Below are 15,913 nucleotides of genomic sequence, written 5' to 3' on the forward strand. Positions count from 1 at the left end.
ATCTACGTCTTGCTTTCTTGTAGAAAAGTACTTTTTACATGTGCTGTTTCATAGATGTGAAACCATGGTTAAACATTTCTCAAAAAAGCATTTAATTTTGATGTTTGTAATTTCATTTTACCATTTATATTATGCTTTTCAAAATTGAAATCTGTTTGTGAATTTCCAGATCTACATTTCATTTGCATGTAGAAAAGTACTTTACAACCTCAGAAACACCTTTTACATGTACTGTTTATATATTAACAGTGAAGCTCATAGATGGAACGCTATGGTTAATCATTTCCTAAAATGCACTTATTTCAATGTGTGAACATTCATTTTAGCAGTTAATTTTACTTTTTCAAATTGAAATTCAAACGCGTATTTATTCTTCTACATTTTCTTTTCTGGTTGTAAACTACATTTTTAAACTTTGTTAAAATTTTTACAAAGGCTGTTAATATTTAAACATGAAAATTCATAGATGTGAAACAAAGTTTAAGCATTTCTCAAAACAGCATGTATTTTAATGTTTGTAGTTTCATTTTAACTTTTATGTTATTCATTTTAAAATTAAAATGTAGAAGTGAATTTATGGATCTACGTCTTGCTTTCTTGTAGAAAAGTAGTTTTTACATGTGCTGTTTCATAGATGTGAAACCATGGTTAAACATTTCTCAAAAAAGCATTTAAATTTTATGTTTGTAATTTCAGTTTACCATTTATATTATGCTTTTCAAAATTGAAATCTGTTTGTGAATTTCCAGATCTACATTTCATTTGCATGTAGAAAAGTACTTTACAACCTCAGAAACACCTTTTACATGTACTGTTTATATATTAACAGTGAAGCTCATAGATGGAACGCTATGGTTAATCATTTCCTAAAATGCACTTATTTCAATGTGTGAACATTCATATTAGCAGTTAATTTTACTTTTTCAAATTGATATTTAAACACGTATTTAATTTTCTACCTTTTCTTTTCTGCTTGTAAACTACATTTTTAAACTTTGTTAAAAATTTCACAAAGGCTGTTAATATTTGAACATGAAAATTAATAGATGTGAAACAAAGTTTAAACCTTTCTCAAAAAAGTCGTATTTTAATATTTGTAGTTTAATTTTAACACTTATGTTATTCTTTTTAAAATTAAAATGTAGAAGTGAATTTACGGATCTACGTCTTGTTTTCTTTTAGTAAAGTAGTTTTTACATGTGCTGTTTCATAGATGTGAAACCATGGTTAGACATTTCTCAAAAAAGCATTTAATGTTTATGTTTGTAATTTCATTTTACGCATTTCAAAATTGAAATCTGTTTGTGAATTTCCAGATCTACATTTTATTTGCATGTAGAAAAGTACTTTACATCCTCTGAAACACGTTTTACATGTACTGTTTATATATTAACAATGAAGCTCACAGATGGAAAACTATGTTTAATCTTTTCCTAAAATGCACTTATTTCAAAGTGTTAACATTCATTTTAGCAGTTAATTTTACTTTTTCAAAATGAAATGTAAACGCGTGTTTATTTTTCTACATAATCTTTTCTGATTGTAAACTACATTTTTAAACTTTGTTAAAAGTTTTACAAAGGCTGTTAATATTTAAACAAGAAAATTCATAGATGTGAAACAAAGTTTAAGCATTTCTCAAAACAGCATGTATTTTAATGTTTGTAGTTTCATTTTAACTTTTATGTTATTCTTTTTAAAATTGAAATGTAGAACTGAATTTACGGATCTACGTCTTGCTTTCTTGTAGAAAAGTACTTTTTACATGTGCTGTTTCATAGATGTGAAACCATGGTTAAACATTTCTCAAAAAAGCATTTAATTTTGATGTTTGTAATTTCATTTTACCATTTATATTATGCTTTTCAAAATTGAAATCTGTTTGTGAATTTCCAGATCTACATTTCATTTGCATGTAGAAAAGTACTTTACAACCTCAGAAACACCTTTTACATGTACTGTTTATATATTAACAGTGAAGCTCATAGATGGAACGCTATGGTTAATCATTTCCTAAAATGCACTTATTTCAATGTGTGAACATTCATTTTAGCAGTTAATTTTACTTTTTCAAATTGAAATTCAAACGCGTATTTATTCTTCTACATTTTCTTTTCTGGTTGTAAACTACATTTTTAAACTTTGTTAAAAATTTTACAAAGGCTGTTAATTTTTAAACATGAAAATTCATAGATGTGAAGCAAAGTTTAAACATTTCTGAAAAAAGTCGTATTTTAATGTTTGTAGTTTAATTTTAACATTTATGTTATTCTTTTTAAAATTGAAATGTAGAACTGAATTTACGGATCTATGTCTTGCTTTCTTTTAGTAAAGTAGTTTTTACATGTGCTGTTTCATAGATGTGAAACCATGGTTAGACATTTCTCAAAAAAGCATTTAATGTTTATGTTTGTAATTTCATTTTACGCATTTCAAAATTGAAATCTGTTTGTGAATTTCCAGATCTACATTTTATTTGCATGTAGAAAAGTACTTTACAACCTCTGAAACACGTTTTACATGTACTGTTTATATATTAACAATGAAGCTCACAGATGGAAAACTATGTTTAATCTTTTCCTAAAATGCACTTATTTCAAAGTGTTAACATTCATTTTAGCAGTTAATTTTACTTTTTCAAAATGAAATGTAAACGCGTGTTTATTTTTCTACATATTCTTTTCTGATTGTAAACTACATTTTTAAACTTTGTTAAAAGTTTTACAAAGGCTGTTAATATTTAAACATGAAAATTTATAGATGTGAAACAAAGTTTAAGCATTTCTCAAAACAGCATATATTTTAATGTTTGTAGTTTCATTTTAACTTTTATGTTATTCTTTTTAAAATTGAAATGTGGAACTGAATTTACGGATCTACGTCTTGCTTTCTTGTAGAAAAGTACTTTTTACATGTGCTGTTTCATAGATGTGAAACCATGGTTAAACATTTCTCAAAAAAGCATTTAATTTTTATGTTTGTAATTTTATTTTACCATTTATATTATGCTTTTCAAAATTGAAATCTGTTTGTGAATTTCCAGATCTACATTTTATTTGCATGTACTTTACAACCTCAGAAACACCTTTTACATGTACTGTTTATATATTAACAGTGAAGCTCATAGATGGAACGCTATGGTTAATCATTTCCTAAAATGCACTTATTTCATTTTAGCAGTTAATTTTACTTTTTCAAATTGAAATTCAAACGCGTATTTATTCTTCTACATTTTCTTTTCTGGTTGTAAACTACATTTTTAAACTTTGTTAAAAGTTTTACAAAGGCTGTTAATATTTAAACAAGAAAATTCATAGATGTGAAACAAAGTTTAAGCATTTCTCAAAACAGCATGTATTTTAATGTTTGTAGTTTCATTTTAACTTTTATGTTATTCTTTTTAAAATTGAAATGTAGAACTGAATTTACGGATCTACGTCTTGCTTTCTTGTAGAAAAGTACTTTTTACATGTGCTGTTTCATAGATGTGAAACCATGGTTAAACATTTCTCAAAAAAGCATTTAATTTTGATGTTTGTAATTTCATTTTACCATTTATATTATGCTTTTCAAAATTGAAATCTGTTTGTGAATTTCCAGATCTACATTTCATTTGCATGTAGAAAAGTACTTTACAACCTCAGAAACACCTTTTACATGTACTGTTTATATATTAACAGTGAAGCTCATAGATGGAACGCTATGGTTAATCATTTCCTAAAATGCACTTATTTCAATGTGTGAACATTCATTTTAGCAGTTAATTTTACTTTTTCAAATTGAAATTCAAACGCGTATTTATTCTTCTACATTTTCTTTTCTGGTTGTAAACTACATTTTTAAACTTTGTTAAAAATTTTACAAAGGCTGTTAATTTTTAAACATGAAAATTCATAGATGTGAAGCAAAGTTTAAACATTTCTGAAAAAAGTCGTATTTTAATGTTTGTAGTTTAATTTTAACATTTATGTTATTCTTTTTAAAATTGAAATGTAGAACTGAATTTACGGATCTATGTCTTGCTTTCTTTTAGTAAAGTAGTTTTTACATGTGCTGTTTCATAGATGTGAAACCATGGTTAGACATTTCTCAAAAAAGCATTTAATGTTTATGTTTGTAATTTCATTTTACGCATTTCAAAATTGAAATCTGTTTGTGAATTTCCAGATCTACATTTTATTTGCATGTAGAAAAGTACTTTACAACCTCTGAAACACGTTTTACATGTACTGTTTATATATTAACAATGAAGCTCACAGATGGAAAACTATGTTTAATCTTTTCCTAAAATGCACTTATTTCAAAGTGTTCACATTCATTTTAGCAGTTAATTTTACTTTTTCAAAATGAAATGTAAACGCGTGTTTATTTTTCTACATATTCTTTTCTGATTGTAAACTACATTTTTAAACTTTGTTAAAAGTTTTACAAAGGCTGTTAATATTTAAACATGAAAATTTATAGATGTGAAACAAAGTTTAAGCATTTCTCAAAACAGCATATATTTTAATGTTTGTAGTTTCATTTTAACTTTTATGTTATTCTTTTTAAAATTGAAATGTGGAACTGAATTTACGGATCTACGTCTTGCTTTCTTGTAGAAAAGTACTTTTTACATGTGCTGTTTCATAGATGTGAAACCATGGTTAAACATTTCTCAAAAAAGCATTTAATTTTTATGTTTGTAATTTCAGTTTACCATTTATATTATGCTTTTCAAAATTGAAATCTGTTTGTGAATTTCCAGATCTACATTTCATTTGCATGTAGAAAAGTACTTTACAACCTCAGAAACACCTTTTACATGTACTGTTTATATATTAACAGTGAAGCTCATAGATGGAACGCTATGGTTAATCATTTCCTAAAATGCACTTATTTCAATGTGTGAACATTCATTTTAGCAGTTAATTTTACTTTTTCAAATTGAAATTCAAACGCGTATTTATTCTTCTACATTTTCTTTTCTGGTTGTAAACTACATTTTTAAACTTTGTTAAAATTTTTACAAAGGCTGTTAATATTTAAACATGAACATTCATAGATGTGAAACAAAGTTTAAGCATTTCTCAAAACAGCATGTAGTTTAATGTTTGTAGTTTCACTTTAACTTTTATGTTATTCATTTTAAAATTAAAATGTAGAAGTGAATTTATGGATCTACGTCTTGCTTTCTTGTAGAAAAGTAGTTTTTACATGTGCTGTTTCATAGATGTGAAACCATGGTTAAACATTTCTCAAAAAAGCATTTAATTTTTATGTTTGTAATTTCAGTTTACCATTTATATTATGCTTTTCAAAATTGAAATCTGTTTGTGAATTTCCAGATCTACATTTTATTTGCATGTACTTTACAACCTCAGAAACACCTTTTACATGTACTGTTTATATATTAACAGTGAAGCTCATAGATGGAACGCTATGGTTAATCATTTCCTAAAATGCACTTATTTCAATGTGTGAACATTCATATTAGCAGTTAATTTTACTTTTTCAAATTGATATTTAAACACGTATTTAATTTTCTACCTTTTCTTTTCTGCTTGTAAACTACATTTTTAAACTTTGTTAAAAATTTCACAAAGGCTGTTAATATTTGAACATGAAAATTAATAGATGTGAAACAAAGTTTAAACCTTTCTCAAAAAAGTCGTATTTTAATATTTGTAGTTTAATTTTAACACTTATGTTATTCTTTTTAAAATTAAAATGTAGAAGTGAATTTACGGATCTACGTCTTGTTTTCTTTTAGTAAAGTAGTTTTTACATGTGCTGTTTCATAGATGTGAAACCATGGTTAGACATTTCTCAAAAAAGCATTTAATGTTTATGTTTGTAATTTCATTTTACGCATTTCAAAATTGAAATCTGTTTGTGAATTTCCAGATCTACATTTTATTTGCATGTAGAAAAGTACTTTACATCCTCTGAAACACGTTTTACATGTACTGTTTATATATTAACAATGAAGCTCACAGATGGAAAACTATGTTTAATCTTTTCCTAAAATGCACTTATTTCAAAGTGTTAACATTCATTTTAGCAGTTAATTTTACTTTTTCAAAATGAAATGTAAACGCGTGTTTATTTTTCTACATAATCTTTTCTGATTGTAAACTACATTTTTAAACTTTGTTAAAAGTTTTACAAAGGCTGTTAATATTTAAACAAGAAAATTCATAGATGTGAAACAAAGTTTAAGCATTTCTCAAAACAGCATGTATTTTAATGTTTGTAGTTTCATTTTAACTTTTATGTTATTCTTTTTAAAATTGAAATGTAGAACTGAATTTACGGATCTACGTCTTGTTTTCTTTTAGTAAAGTAGTTTTTACATGTGCTGTTTCATAGATGTGAAACCATGGTTCAACATTTCTCAAAAAAGCATTTAATTTTTATGTTTGTAATTTCAGTTTACCATTTATATTATGCTTTTCAAAATTGAAATCTGTTTGTGAATTTCCAGATCTACATTTCATTTGCATGTAGAAAAGTACTTTACAACCTCAGAAACACCTTTTACATGTACTGTTTATATATTAACAGTGAAGCTCATAGATGGAACGCTATGGTTAATCATTTCCTAAAATGCACTTATTTCAATGTGTGAACATTCATTTTAGCAGTTAATTTTACTTTTTCAAATTGAAATTCAAACGCGTATTTATTCTTCTACATTTTCTTTTCTGGTTGTAAACTACATTTTTAAACTTTGTTAAAATTTTTACAAAGGCTGTTAATATTTAAACATGAAAATTCATAGATGTGAAACAAAGTTTAAGCATTTCTCAAAACAGCATGTATTTTAATGTTTGTAGTTTCACTTTAACTTTTATGTTATTCATTTTAAAATTGAAATGTAGAACTGAATTTACGGATCTATGTCTTGCTTTCTTTTAGTAAAGTAGTTTTTACATGTGCTGTTTCATAGATGTGAAACCATGGTTAGACATTTCTCAAAAAAGCATTTAATGTTTATGTTTGTAATTTCATTTTACGCATTTCAAAATTGAAATCTGTTTGTGAATTTCCAGATCTACATTTTATTTGCATGTAGAAAAGTACTTTACAACCTCTGAAACACGTTTTACATGTACTGTTTATATATTAACAATGAAGCTCACAGATGGAAAACTATGTTTAATCTTTTCCTAAAATGCACTTATTTCAAAGTGTTAACATTCATTTTAGCAGTTAATTTTACTTTTTCAAAATGAAATGTAAACGCGTGTTTATTTTTCTACATATTCTTTTCTGATTGTAAACTACATTTTTAAACTTTGTTAAAAGTTTTACAAAGGCTGTTAATATTTAAACATGAAAATTTATAGATGTGAAACAAAGTTTAAGCATTTCTCAAAACAGCATATATTTTAATGTTTGTAGTTTCATTTTAACTTTTATGTTATTCTTTTTAAAATTGAAATGTGGAACTGAATTTACGGATCTACGTCTTGCTTTCTTGTAGAAAAGTACTTTTTACATGTGCTGTTTCATAGATGTGAAACCATGGTTCAACATTTCTCAAAAAAGCATTTAATTTTTATGTTTGTAATTTCAGTTTACCATTTATATTATGCTTTTCAAAATTGAAATCTGTTTGTGAATTTCCAGATCTACATTTCATTTGCATGTAGAAAAGTACTTTACAACCTCAGAAACACCTTTTACATGTACTGTTTATATATTAACAGTGAAGCTCATAGATGGAACGCTATGGTTAATCATTTCCTAAAATGCACTTATTTCAATGTGTGAACATTCATTTTAGCAGTTAATTTTACTTTTTCAAATTGAAATTCAAACGCGTATTTATTCTTCTACATTTTCTTTTCTGGTTGTAAACTACATTTTTAAACTTTGTTAAAATTTTTACAAAGGCTGTTAATATTTAAACATGAAAATTCATAGATGTGAAACAAAGTTTAAGCATTTCTCAAAACAGCATGTATTTTAATGTTTGTAGTTTCACTTTAACTTTTATGTTATTCATTTTAAAATTAAAATGTAGAAGTGAATTTATGGATCTACGTCTTGCTTTCTTGTAGAAAAGTAGTTTTTACATGTGCTGTTTCATAGATGTGAAACCATGGTTAAACATTTCTCAAAAAAGCATTTAATTTTTATGTTTGTAATTTCAGTTTACCATTTATATTATGCTTTTCAAAATTGAAATCTGTTTGTGAATTTCCAGATCTACATTTCATTTGCATGTAGAAAAGTACTTTACAACCTCAGAAACACCTTTTACATGTACTGTTTATATATTAACAGTGAAGCTCATAGATGGAACGCTATGGTTAATCATTTCCTAAAATGCACTTATTTCAATGTGTGAACATTCATTTTAGCAGTTAATTTTACTTTTTCAAATTGAAATTCAAACGCGTATTTATTCTTCTACATTTTCTTTTCTGGTTGTAAACTACATTTTTAAACTTTGTTAAAAATTTTACAAAGGCTGTTAATTTTTAAACATGAAAATTCATAGATGTGAAGCAAAGTTTAAACATTTCTGAAAAAAGTCGTATTTTAATGTTTGTAGTTTAATTTTAACATTTATGTTATTCTTTTTAAAATTGAAATGTAGAACTGAATTTACGGATCTATGTCTTGCTTTCTTTTAGTAAAGTAGTTTTTACATGTGCTGTTTCATAGATGTGAAACCATGGTTAGACATTTCTCAAAAAAGCATTTAATGTTTATGTTTGTAATTTCATTTTACGCATTTCAAAATTGAAATCTGTTTGTGAATTTCCAGATCTACATTTTATTTGCATGTAGAAAAGTACTTTACAACCTCTGAAACACGTTTTACATGTACTGTTTATATATTAACAATGAAGCTCACAGATGGAAAACTATGTTTAATCTTTTCCTAAAATGCACTTATTTCAAAGTGTTAACATTCATTTTAGCAGTTAATTTTACTTTTTCAAAATGAAATGTAAACGCGTGTTTATTTTTCTACATATTCTTTTCTGATTGTAAACTACATTTTTAAACTTTGTTAAAAGTTTTACAAAGGCTGTTAATATTTAAACATGAAAATTTATAGATGTGAAACAAAGTTTAAGCATTTCTCAAAACAGCATATATTTTAATGTTTGTAGTTTCATTTTAACTTTTATGTTATTCTTTTTAAAATTGAAATGTGGAACTGAATTTACGGATCTACGTCTTGCTTTCTTGTAGAAAAGTAGTTTTTACATGTGCTGTTTCATAGATGTGAAACCATGGTTAAACATTTCACAAAAAAGCATTTAATTTTTATGTTTGTAATTTGATTTTACCATTTATATTATGCTTTTCAAAATTGAAATCTGTTTGTGAATTTCCAGATCTACATTTTATTTGCATGTAGAAAAGTACTTTACAACCTCAGAAACACCTTTTACATGTACTGTTTATATATTAACAGTGAAGCTCATAGATGGAACGCTATGGTTAATCATTTCCTAAAATGCACTTATTTCATTTTAGCAGTTAATTTTACTTTTTCAAATTGAAATTCAAACGCGTATTTATTCTTCTACATTTTCTTTTCTGGTTGTAAACTACATTTTTAAACTTTGTTAAAATTTTTACAAAGGCTGTTAATATTTAAACATGAAAATTAATAGATGTGAAACAAAGTTTAAACCTTTCTCAAAAAAGTCGTATTTTAATATTTGTAGTTTAATTTTAACACTTATGTTATTCTTTTTAAAATTAAAATGTAGAAGTGAATTATGTGCTGTTTCATAGATGTGAAACCATGGTTAGACATTTCTCAAAAAAGCATTTAATGTTTATGTTTGTAATTTCATTTTACGCATTTCAAAATTGAAATCTGTTTGTGAATTTCCAGATCTACATTTTATTTGCATGTAGAAAAGTACTTTACATCCTCTGAAACACGTTTTACATGTACTGTTTATATATTAACAATGAAGCTCACAGATGGAAAACTATGTTTAATCTTTTCCTAAAATGCACTTATTTCAAAGTGTTAACATTCATTTTAGCAGTTAATTTTACTTTTTCAAAATGAAATGTAAACGCGTGTTTAATTTTCTACATAATCTTTTCTGATTGTAAACTACATTTTTAAACTTTGTTAAAAGTTTTACAAAGGCTGTTAATATTTAAACAAGAAAATTCATAGATGTGAAACAAAGTTTAACTATTTCTCAAAACAGCATGTATTTTAATGTTTGTAGTTTCATTTTAACTTTTATGTTATTCTTTTTAAAATTGAAATGTAGAACTGAATTTACGGATCTACGTCTTGCTTTCTTGTAGAAAAGTACTTTTTACATGTGCTGTTTCATAGATGTGAAACCATGGTTAAACATTTCTCAAAAAAGCATTTAATTTTGATGTTTGTAATTTCATTTTACCATTTATATTATGCTTTTCAAAATTGAAATCTGTTTGTGAATTTCCAGATCTACATTTCATTTGCATGTAGAAAAGTACTTTACAACCTCAGAAACACCTTTTACATGTACTGTTTATATATTAACAGTGAAGCTCATAGATGGAACGCTATGGTTAATCATTTCCTAAAATGCACTTATTTCAATGTGTGAACATTCATTTTAGCAGTTAATTTTACTTTTTCAAATTGAAATTCAAACGCGTATTTATTCTTCTACATTTTCTTTTCTGGTTGTAAACTACATTTTTAAACTTTGTTAAAATTTTTACAAAGGCTGTTAATATTTAAACATGAAAATTCATAGATGTGAAACAAAGTTTAAGCATTTCTCAAAACAGCATGTATTTTAATGTTTGTAGTTTCATTTTAACTTTTATGTTATTCATTTTAAAATTAAAATGTAGAAGTGAATTTATGGATCTACGTCTTGCTTTCTTGTAGAAAAGTAGTTTTTACATGTGCTGTTTCATAGATGTGAAACCATGGTTAAACATTTCTCAAAAAAGCATTTAAATTTTATGTTTGTAATTTCAGTTTACCATTTATATTATGCTTTTCAAAATTGAAATCTGTTTGTGAATTTCCAGATCTACATTTCATTTGCATGTAGAAAAGTACTTTACAACCTCAGAAACACCTTTTACATGTACTGTTTATATATTAACAGTGAAGCTCATAGATGGAACGCTATGGTTAATCATTTCCTAAAATGCACTTATTTCAATGTGTGAACATTCATATTAGCAGTTAATTTTACTTTTTCAAATTGATATTTAAACACGTATTTAATTTTCTACCTTTTCTTTTCTGCTTGTAAACTACATTTTTAAACTTTGTTAAAAATTTCACAAAGGCTGTTAATATTTGAACATGAAAATTAATAGATGTGAAACAAAGTTTAAACCTTTCTCAAAAAAGTCGTATTTTAATATTTGTAGTTTAATTTTAACACTTATGTTATTCTTTTTAAAATTAAAATGTAGAAGTGAATTTACGGATCTACGTCTTGTTTTCTTTTAGTAAAGTAGTTTTTACATGTGCTGTTTCATAGATGTGAAACCATGGTTAGACATTTCTCAAAAAAGCATTTAATGTTTATGTTTGTAATTTCATTTTACGCATTTCAAAATTGAAATCTGTTTGTGAATTTCCAGATCTACATTTTATTTGCATGTAGAAAAGTACTTTACATCCTCTGAAACACGTTTTACATGTACTGTTTATATATTAACAATGAAGCTCACAGATGGAAAACTATGTTTAATCTTTTCCTAAAATGCACTTATTTCAAAGTGTTAACATTCATTTTAGCAGTTAATTTTACTTTTTCAAAATGAAATGTAAACGCGTGTTTATTTTTCTACATAATCTTTTCTGATTGTAAACTACATTTTTAAACTTTGTTAAAAGTTTTACAAAGGCTGTTAATATTTAAACAAGAAAATTCATAGATGTGAAACAAAGTTTAAGCATTTCTCAAAACAGCATGTATTTTAATGTTTGTAGTTTCATTTTAACTTTTATGTTATTCTTTTTAAAATTGAAATGTAGAACTGAATTTACGGATCTACGTCTTGCTTTCTTGTAGAAAAGTACTTTTTACATGTGCTGTTTCATAGATGTGAAACCATGGTTAAACATTTCTCAAAAAAGCATTTAATTTTGATGTTTGTAATTTCATTTTACCATTTATATTATGCTTTTCAAAATTGAAATCTGTTTGTGAATTTCCAGATCTACATTTCATTTGCATGTAGAAAAGTACTTTACAACCTCAGAAACACCTTTTACATGTACTGTTTATATATTAACAGTGAAGCTCATAGATGGAACGCTATGGTTAATCATTTCCTAAAATGCACTTATTTCAATGTGTGAACATTCATTTTAGCAGTTAATTTTACTTTTTCAAATTGAAATTCAAACGCGTATTTATTCTTCTACATTTTCTTTTCTGGTTGTAAACTACATTTTTAAACTTTGTTAAAAATTTTACAAAGGCTGTTAATTTTTAAACATGAAAATTCATAGATGTGAAGCAAAGTTTAAACATTTCTGAAAAAAGTCGTATTTTAATGTTTGTAGTTTAATTTTAACATTTATGTTATTCTTTTTAAAATTGAAATGTAGAACTGAATTTACGGATCTATGTCTTGCTTTCTTTTAGTAAAGTAGTTTTTACATGTGCTGTTTCATAGATGTGAAACCATGGTTAGACATTTCTCAAAAAAGCATTTAATGTTTATGTTTGTAATTTCATTTTACGCATTTCAAAATTGAAATCTGTTTGTGAATTTCCAGATCTACATTTTATTTGCATGTAGAAAAGTACTTTACAACCTCTGAAACACGTTTTACATGTACTGTTTATATATTAACAATGAAGCTCACAGATGGAAAACTATGTTTAATCTTTTCCTAAAATGCACTTATTTCAAAGTGTTAACATTCATTTTAGCAGTTAATTTTACTTTTTCAAAATGAAATGTAAACGCGTATTTATTCTTCTACATTTTCTTTTCTGGTTGTAAACTACATTTTTAAACTTTGTTAAAATTTTTACAAAGGCTGTTAATATTTAAACATGAAAATTCATAGATGTGAAACAAAGTTTAAGCATTTCTCAAAACAGCATGTATTTTAATGTTTGTAGTTTCATTTTAACTTTTATGTTATTCATTTTAAAATTAAAATGTAGAAGTGAATTTATGGATCTACGTCTTGCTTTCTTGTAGAAAAGTAGTTTTTACATGTGCTGTTTCATAGATGTGAAACCATGGTTAAACATTTCTCAAAAAAGCATTTAAATTTTATGTTTGTAATTTCAGTTTACCATTTATATTATGCTTTTCAAAATTGAAATCTGTTTGTGAATTTCCAGATCTACATTTCATTTGCATGTAGAAAAGTACTTTACAACCTCAGAAACACCTTTTACATGTACTGTTTATATATTAACAGTGAAGCTCATAGATGGAACGCTATGGTTAATCATTTCCTAAAATGCACTTATTTCAATGTGTGAACATTCATATTAGCAGTTAATTTTACTTTTTCAAATTGATATTTAAACACGTATTTAATTTTCTACCTTTTCTTTTCTGCTTGTAAACTACATTTTTAAACTTTGTTAAAAATTTCACAAAGGCTGTTAATATTTGAACATGAAAATTAATAGATGTGAAACAAAGTTTAAACCTTTCTCAAAAAAGTCGTATTTTAATATTTGTAGTTTAATTTTAACACTTATGTTATTCTTTTTAAAATTAAAATGTAGAAGTGAATTTACGGATCTACGTCTTGTTTTCTTTTAGTAAAGTAGTTTTTACATGTGCTGTTTCATAGATGTGAAACCATGGTTAGACATTTCTCAAAAAAGCATTTAATGTTTATGTTTGTAATTTCATTTTACGCATTTCAAAATTGAAATCTGTTTGTGAATTTCCAGATCTACATTTTATTTGCATGTAGAAAAGTACTTTACATCCTCTGAAACACGTTTTACATGTACTGTTTATATATTAACAATGAAGCTCACAGATGGAAAACTATGTTTAATCTTTTCCTAAAATGCACTTATTTCAAAGTGTTAACATTCATTTTAGCAGTTAATTTTACTTTTTCAAAATGAAATGTAAACGCGTGTTTATTTTTCTACATAATCTTTTCTGATTGTAAACTACATTTTTAAACTTTGTTAAAAGTTTTACAAAGGCTGTTAATATTTAAACAAGAAAATTCATAGATGTGAAACAAAGTTTAAGCATTTCTCAAAACAGCATGTATTTTAATGTTTGTAGTTTCATTTTAACTTTTATGTTATTCTTTTTAAAATTGAAATGTAGAACTGAATTTACGGATCTACGTCTTGCTTTCTTGTAGAAAAGTACTTTTTACATGTGCTGTTTCATAGATGTGAAACCATGGTTAAACATTTCTCAAAAAAGCATTTAATTTTGATGTTTGTAATTTCATTTTACCATTTATATTATGCTTTTCAAAATTGAAATCTGTTTGTGAATTTCCAGATCTACATTTCATTTGCATGTAGAAAAGTACTTTACAACCTCAGAAACACCTTTTACATGTACTGTTTATATATTAACAGTGAAGCTCATAGATGGAACGCTATGGTTAATCATTTCCTAAAATGCACTTATTTCAATGTGTGAACATTCATTTTAGCAGTTAATTTTACTTTTTCAAATTGAAATTCAAACGCGTATTTATTCTTCTACATTTTCTTTTCTGGTTGTAAACTACATTTTTAAACTTTGTTAAAAATTTTACAAAGGCTGTTAATTTTTAAACATGAAAATTCATAGATGTGAAGCAAAGTTTAAACATTTCTGAAAAAAGTCGTATTTTAATGTTTGTAGTTTAATTTTAACATTTATGTTATTCTTTTTAAAATTGAAATGTAGAACTGAATTTACGGATCTATGTCTTGCTTTCTTTTAGTAAAGTAGTTTTTACATGTGCTGTTTCATAGATGTGAAACCATGGTTAGACATTTCTCAAAAAAGCATTTAATGTTTATGTTTGTAATTTCATTTTACGCATTTCAAAATTGAAATCTGTTTGTGAATTTCCAGATCTACATTTTATTTGCATGTAGAAAAGTACTTTACAACCTCTGAAACACGTTTTACATGTACTGTTTATATATTAACAATGAAGCTCACAGATGGAAAACTATGTTTAATCTTTTCCTAAAATGCACTTATTTCAAAGTGTTAACATTCATTTTAGCAGTTAATTTTACTTTTTCAAAATGAAATGTAAACGCGTGTTTATTTTTCTACATATTCTTTTCTGATTGTAAACTACATTTTTAAACTTTGTTAAAAGTTTTACAAAGGCTGTTAATATTTAAACATGAAAATTTATAGATGTGAAACAAAGTTTAAGCATTTCTCAAAACAGCATATATTTTAATGTTTGTAGTTTCATTTTAACTTTTATGTTATTCTTTTTAAAATTGAAATGTGGAACTGAATTTACGGATCTACGTCTTGCTTTCTTGTAGAAAAGTACTTTTTACATGTGCTGTTTCATAGATGTGAAACCATGGTTAAACATTTCTCAAAAAAGCATTTAATTTTTATGTTTGTAATTTTATTTTACCATTTATATTATGCTTTTCAAAATTGAAATCTGTTTGTGAATTTCCAGATCTACATTTTATTTGCATGTACTTTACAACCTCAGAAACACCTTTTACATGTACTGTTTATATATTAACAGTGAAGCTCATAGATGGAACGCTATGGTTAATCATTTCCTAAAATGCACTTATTTCATTTTAGCAGTTAATTTTACTTTTTCAAATTGAAATTCAAACGCGTATTTATTCTTCTACATTTTCTTTTCTGGTTGTAAACTACATTTTTAAACTTTGTTAAAAGTTTTACAAAGGCTGTTAATATTTAAACAAGAAAATTCATAGATGTGAAACAAAGTTTAAGCATTTCTCAAAACAGCATGTAT

Source organism: Narcine bancroftii, chromosome 10 (genome assembly GCF_036971445.1).
Source record: "Narcine bancroftii isolate sNarBan1 chromosome 10, sNarBan1.hap1, whole genome shotgun sequence".
In the NCBI taxonomy this organism is placed as follows: Eukaryota; Metazoa; Chordata; class Chondrichthyes; order Torpediniformes; family Narcinidae; genus Narcine; species Narcine bancroftii.